The sequence below is a fragment of the Bos grunniens genome, chromosome 5, assembly GCF_055505025.1.
Source record: "Bos grunniens cultivar Pamir isolate PY7600 chromosome 5, Bosgru_T2T1.0, whole genome shotgun sequence".
In the NCBI taxonomy this organism is placed as follows: domain Eukaryota; kingdom Metazoa; phylum Chordata; class Mammalia; order Artiodactyla; family Bovidae; genus Bos; species Bos grunniens.
In genome coordinates, this window is record NC_141169.1 from 27126660 (window position 1) to 27132997 (window position 6338).

The 6338-nt window shown below is 43.0% G+C and overlaps 1 pseudogene; it reads right to left on the bottom strand.

The window, feature by feature from the left end:
* Window positions 1–2221: 2221 nt before the first annotated feature.
* On the bottom strand, window positions 2222–3046 carry LOC147371494 (large ribosomal subunit protein eL19 pseudogene; annotated as a pseudogene).
* Window positions 3047–6338: the final 3292 nt, after the last annotated feature.

Sequence of the window (6338 nt, forward strand, 5' to 3'; positions counted from 1 at the left end):
AAACAGGGTCCAAGAGCAACTTTTCTGAAGATCTTTCCAGTTTTGATAACATGCAATGAAAGCTATCTATTTGTCCTTGTAATTTCAAAAAGATTGCATGATTTGAAATTAGATGTTATTGTAATCTTTTTTCTCCCTGGGCCACCGTGATGGTGGTCAGATCACAATAAATAACTCTGGGACCTCAGTTTCTCCCCATCTATTAAATCGGGATAATAATTCTCATTCAAAGAATTAAGTGCATGTACACAAAGGTGACCTTGGGTATTTGGAAAGGATGGTGACTTGAAAGATCAATGTATATTGATTATAGTTTTCTTTCTCATTCTCCATGAAACTCAGAGCCTGTTACAGGCATTTCACAGTTTCTCCCTCTTGTGGTTGGCAAGTCTGGCCATAAAGCACCTGGAGGAAAAAAAACCCAGGGATGCTGAAGGCAGCAAGTCTTGGTTTCCCTCTTTTTCTTTTTTTAAATTTTTATTGGAGTATAGTTGCTTCACAATGTTGTGTTAGTTTCAGGTGTACAGTAAAGTGAATCAGTTATACACATACATATATCCACTCTTTTTTATATTCTTTTCCCATGTAGTTGGTCCCCTCTTCTTAGATTTCAGTTTCCCCAAGTTGTGTTTCTTCAGTACCAGGCAAAAGTATCATCCTAATTAGAAAATGATGTTCTTTGAAAACCATCTACATGCTAAATATTAATGATGAGAAACCCTGTTCCAGCCCGCCTTTCAGGATGGATTTATTAGTTTGAGATCTTCTTAGGTCACCAGGATGAAAAAGCAGCTCAGGAACAACCCTGGTGTTTAGCCGAAGTTGGTACACAGGAACATAGAGGCTCCTGTGTGTCTTAACCTTCACTGAAGAGAAATGAGGTGAAGGGATGAATATCCACCTTGAATCCTGAAGTAGAACATGTAAGAGGAGTACTGGGGTGTTATCCTGGTCCTCCGAGTTTTGAGCGGTGAAATTCTCTCTTAGTTGAGCCATATCTAAAAAGCTGCACTTTCCAACGTATATTCTTAGGACAAGTTCTTGGAGGGCTTGGTGTTGACACCATTTGATGAGAAAAAACTAAAGCAAGGCAATAGTTTTTTAGTGCCCAAGCATTCCTTAAAATGTCTATTATTGACCATTTACCTCAAGACACTGTGATAGGACATTGTGACCAAAGTAGCCACTCTAGAGGTGGCAGAAGATATAATGGGTAGGACTCTCATCGCAAATGCTTGGCTTCTCCTGTTAGTATATTACTTAGAGAGAGTTTATTCCCACTTCCTTCTCCCCCGCATCCCAAAAGAACTTCCTTTCATCTTTTGAATAAGTGCTGTGGCAGACAGAATTTCTTAAATGACCCCCTAAAAATAATCCCCAGAACCTGTGAATTTGATTAGCTATTGCACCTGTGGTAATGTTTGTTTGTTTGTTTTTTAACTTGGCTCATAGAGCAGATACTTTATTGAAAAATTTATTGGTTATTACTACCAGATAAGAGGCAAGATAAAACCTACTTCTCATTTGCAAAAAGAGTATAAAGTCAGCTCAAAATGGCTGTGACAAGTGTGTATGTTAGGTGCTTTTATTCCAACTCTTGCCAAGAAAGATTTTTTTTTTTCTTTGGACCACTTTTGATGGTTATAAACTGAAAAACAAAACAGGAAACAGTACTGATAAGGACAGGAAAGAAAAATAGGTTTAGAAATAAAAATAGGGATACTCCAAATGATGGCTTCAGTTCTGTCTCAATAAGGCTGTCTAAAGACAGCTCGGGCAGCAGGTAGCAGTTCAGGTCAATCATACCTTCTGGAGTGGTGGTGGTTCAGTCCCCACTGGCCTGGAGTTCTAAGGCAGCAGACTGCAACCTTGAACCTCAGTGCAGTTGAGGAGTGCAAGCATATTATTTTCTGTTGTTTTTAAATAATGTGACAACTCCCAATTGAATAATAACCAACATCTGAGGCCACGTCTGAGATCCCACTCATACTCTGCTGTAAAGGGCAGTTTTGAAGCACAGTATCTGAAAGTTGGATAGAAGTCATTCCTCTCCTCCCTTCAAAGTAGGCCCCACACTCCATGGATGGAGGGGGCATGAACCTGACCAGAGGCTAAGAGCCAAGGAAGCAACAAAGCAGGAACCCAGAGAAGGGCCTGTATCCCCATCCTCAGTTCTGGTCCAGTACACAGTGAAGACCCAGCAGGCAGCCAGAGACTTTGGAAGCAGAGAGGTAGGCTTGTTTTTTATTGAATGAGTGATCTATGCAGTTGCCAAAGCCACTATGTACAGAGAAGAGGCGGGGAATTTTATTTCTTGGTCTCTTCCTCCTTGGAGAGAGTCTTAATGATTTCCTCCTCCTTGGCCTGAAGCCGCTCTTCACCACGCTTGCGGGTTTCCTCGGTCTTAGACCTGCAGGCCTCAGCCTGTTCCACCAGAGGCTTCTTGCGAGCCTTGTCGCCTTCAGCTTGTGGATATGTTCCATGAGATTCCGTTTGTTTTTGAACACGTTACCCTTCACCTTCAGGTACAGGCTGTGATACATGTGGTGGTCAATCTTCTTAGATTCACGGTATTGTCTGAGCAGCCAGTGCAGAATTCTCATCCTCTTCATACAGGTTACCTTCTCGGGCATTCAAGTGTTGGCAGTACCCTTTCGCTTACCTATGCCCATATGCCTGCCTTTCCGGCAAGCCAAGGTGTTTTTCCAGCATCAAGCCCGTGAATGGACAGTCACAGGCTTCCGGATGATCAGCCCATCTTTGATCAGCTTCTGGATCTGCTGGCGGGAGTTGGCAGTGGCGATTTTGTTAGTCTCATTGGGGTCCAAACAGACCTTCTTTTTGCCACAGCAGAAGACACTGGAGGCAAGCCTCTTCTGAAGCCTGAGCATACTCATGGCTGCGGCCACAGAGGTAAAAGGAAAGCTATTGTAATGTTACATATGGCACAGCTGACTCAGATAGGGAGATTACCTGCGTGGGCCTGAACTAATCAAGTGGCCCTTAAAAACAATGAGCTTTCTCAGACTAGTGGCAGAAAGAGAAATCAGATTTGAAGAAAGGATTCGATACACTGTTATTATTGGCTTTGAAGTTGGAGGGCACCATATGTAAGTGGCTTCTTACATCTGAAATTGACCCCTTAACCAACAGCCAGCAAGAAAATGGGACCTCAGTCCAATAACTGCAAGGAACTGAATTCTGCCAACAGCCTAAATAAGCCTGGGAAGTGGATTCTTCCTACAACCTCTAGATAAGAGCCCAACTCAGTCAACATCTTCCTTGACTTGGGATTTGTGAGACACTAAACAGGAAACATGGACTTCCCAGGTGGCACAGTGATAAAGAACCCGCCTGCCAATGCAGGAGACACAAGAGACGCAGATTCAATCCCTGGGTTGGGAAGATCCCCTGGAGGAGGAAATGGCAACTTGCTCCAGTGTTGTTGCTTGGAAAATTCCATGGGCAGAGGAGCCTGGTGGACTACAATCTGTGAGGTTGCAAAGAGTCAGACATGACTGAGCACACACGAACAGGAAATGTAATCAAACCTGCCTGGATTTTATGATCTACAGAAAGTAAGATAATAAATGGAATTTGTTTTAAACCACTGAGTTTATATAGTTTGTTATGTAGCAATACAAAGGGAACACAAGTGCAGTTTTCCAGTCTGCAAAAGGAGTGAAGTTTCATCTGAATCTTGTGTTGAAAGGAATTCTAAGGTTGACTTATCTGACGTCTGCCTCCTAACTTCATTGACTCTAACCTAGCTCAAGAAGGCAAAACAAGAAAAAATCTTTTAATTTTATTTACTTACTTATTTGCCTATTTATTTATTTTTTGGCAAGACCATGTGGCATGCAGGATCTTAGTTCCCTGCTGCTGCTGCTGCTGAGTCACTTCAGTCGTGTCAGACTCTGTGCGACCCCATAGACAGCCCACCAGGATGCCCCGTCCCTGGGATTCTCCAGGCAAGAACACTGGAGTGGGTTGCCATTTCCTTCTCCAATGCATGAAAGTGAAAAGTGAAAGTGAAGTCGCTCAGTCATGTCCGATCCTCAGTGACCCCATGGACTGCAGCCTTCCAGGCTCCTCCATCCATAGGATTTTCCAGGCAAGAGTACTGGAGTGGGGTGCCATTGCCTTCTCCGCTTAGTTCCCTGACCAGGGATCAAATCTGTGCCCCCTTCAGAGGAAGCATGAAGTCTTAATCACTGGACCACTAAGGAACTCCAGGAATGACATATAAGCAAAAATTGTATGCCTATAGCTATTTTTACTATAGCTATTTCATTTGTGTGAGGTAAAAACACAAAAGGGAAGGAATTGAAGCACGAGAAGAATTAACCAAAAGTGACTTGAACCCAGGATTGTGGGACTTTCAATCTGGTCAACTGGGGCACAGATTTGATCCCTGGTCAGGGAACTAAGCGGAGAAGGCAATGGCACCCCACTCCAGAAAAAAAAGCCATTTTTTTCTGGTTTTAACAAGTGAGAAAACTAAGACTCAGATTCAAGAATCATGACTTTGTTCTAGAGGTCACCCAGGTGGAAACATAGAACAGAACAGAACCCCATGGCCAGAGCTCCTTGCATTATGCCACACCACAAGGTGTGGGGGCCAGGATATCATTGAAGGAGAGGGAAAGATGAATCTGGACAGTTTTTTAGATTTTTTCAGTGAAGGAGACTGATCTGTTTTTCTTATAGTTATCGTCTCTGTGGTTACCTTGCAGATAGTTAGCATTTGCTTACCCTTGTGTTCATTTTATCCACTGCTGGTAATTTCCTGGCCTTCTGGGTAGGCTCAGTTTAGCTGGTTGGCTCAGCTCTTGCCCCAAGATAGATATTTTTTTAACTATTGTGGATTAGAACCTTCTAAGAACTGCGTTGCTGCTTTTAGAGAAACCAATTCTGTAGATCTTACTGGGGAGGGTAGTTGAGGGGGTGGTGTTTATACGTATGTTGTGGAATGATATCTATGCCTAACAGATTTCCATCCCCATTGCACCCCTAAGGCTTTTCAATCCACTTCTTCCACTATCTGAAGCAAGGACTTTTAAGTTTCCAAAACATAGCTGCAAAGGGTAACAAACACCTAGCCCATAACTCCCTTAACAACAGGAGGATAGTCAGTGGGCATTTAGCTCAGGTAAAATCTGTACAATGCAAAAACTCATAAATTTTTCAAAAACAGCTTAGCCTATGGACTTGACCAGATTGAAAGTCCCACAATCCTGGGTTCAAGTCACTTTTGGTTAATTCTTCTTGTGCTTCAATTCCTTCCCTTTTGTGAAATGAGAGGCACATTTTCTTGAGATGTGCCTCCTAGAGATGACATAGAAATAAATGAAATTAGATTTTAAAATTCTTGCTGGAGGAAATTTCCCTGGTGGTCCAGTGGGTATAACTCTGCATCCCCAATGCAGGGGACCTGGGTTTGATCCCTGATCAGGGAACTAGATCCCACTTTCCAAGACTAGGAGTTTACATTGCTGTAACTAAAGATCAAAGATCCTTCGTACCACACCTAAAACCCAGGACAGCCAAATTTAAAAAAAAAAAAAAAAAAATTCTTGCTGGAGACCTAGATCTTGTAAATTGTCTTTATCTCTTCTGTTTCTTAGTTACCAATTTACCAGGAGTAATTTAACACTAGGACTCTCTGCCAGGGCTAAAATTAGACTCCACCACTCTGGGGCTTCCTTTTCTCCTTCTTGCTTTTGTTTTGGGAGCTGGAGGGAAACATATGTGCTGCTGGAGTTAGTAAACTAAAGACCACAGAAAACTTTTCCTGCTAAAAAAACATTGTTTTCATCCTACCCACCTTAATATCCTTTTAAAGAAAGAACCCAAGTCTGCCCTGGATTTTGTCTATTTGATTCACTCCTAGATATGGACCTGGGAAAGCCTAGGAATCCCTGGGGAGTGAGAGAGAGAGGATAAACAGAATTGGAATGGAGACAAGTTAGGCTCTTGATTGCTCCAGCCAGCCTCCCTTTCCCAGCCAGACAGGCTTTCTGCCACCAAAACTGTAAGGTTCTCTGTCACGTCACCAAAGGGTCTGGAGTTACTCCTGTGGCCTGACATCTTTTCTGAGGGTGGAAGGCTTCAGGTATCGGACACCTTTCTTGTCCAGGGGTCTAGGGAAAAGGATCAGGCAAGGAGGGAGTCAATCTTTTCCAACTGTAACCTAGAGAGAAACGGAACAAATTCTTCACCAGGGAAGACTGTGTAAACAGTGCCTTTGGCTGGAGCCAAAGAGTTGGGGAAGCAAAGAAAGGGATCTTTGTTCTCCCCTACCCCAGCCAGAGCACAATCGTAGAGCTGGGATTGTT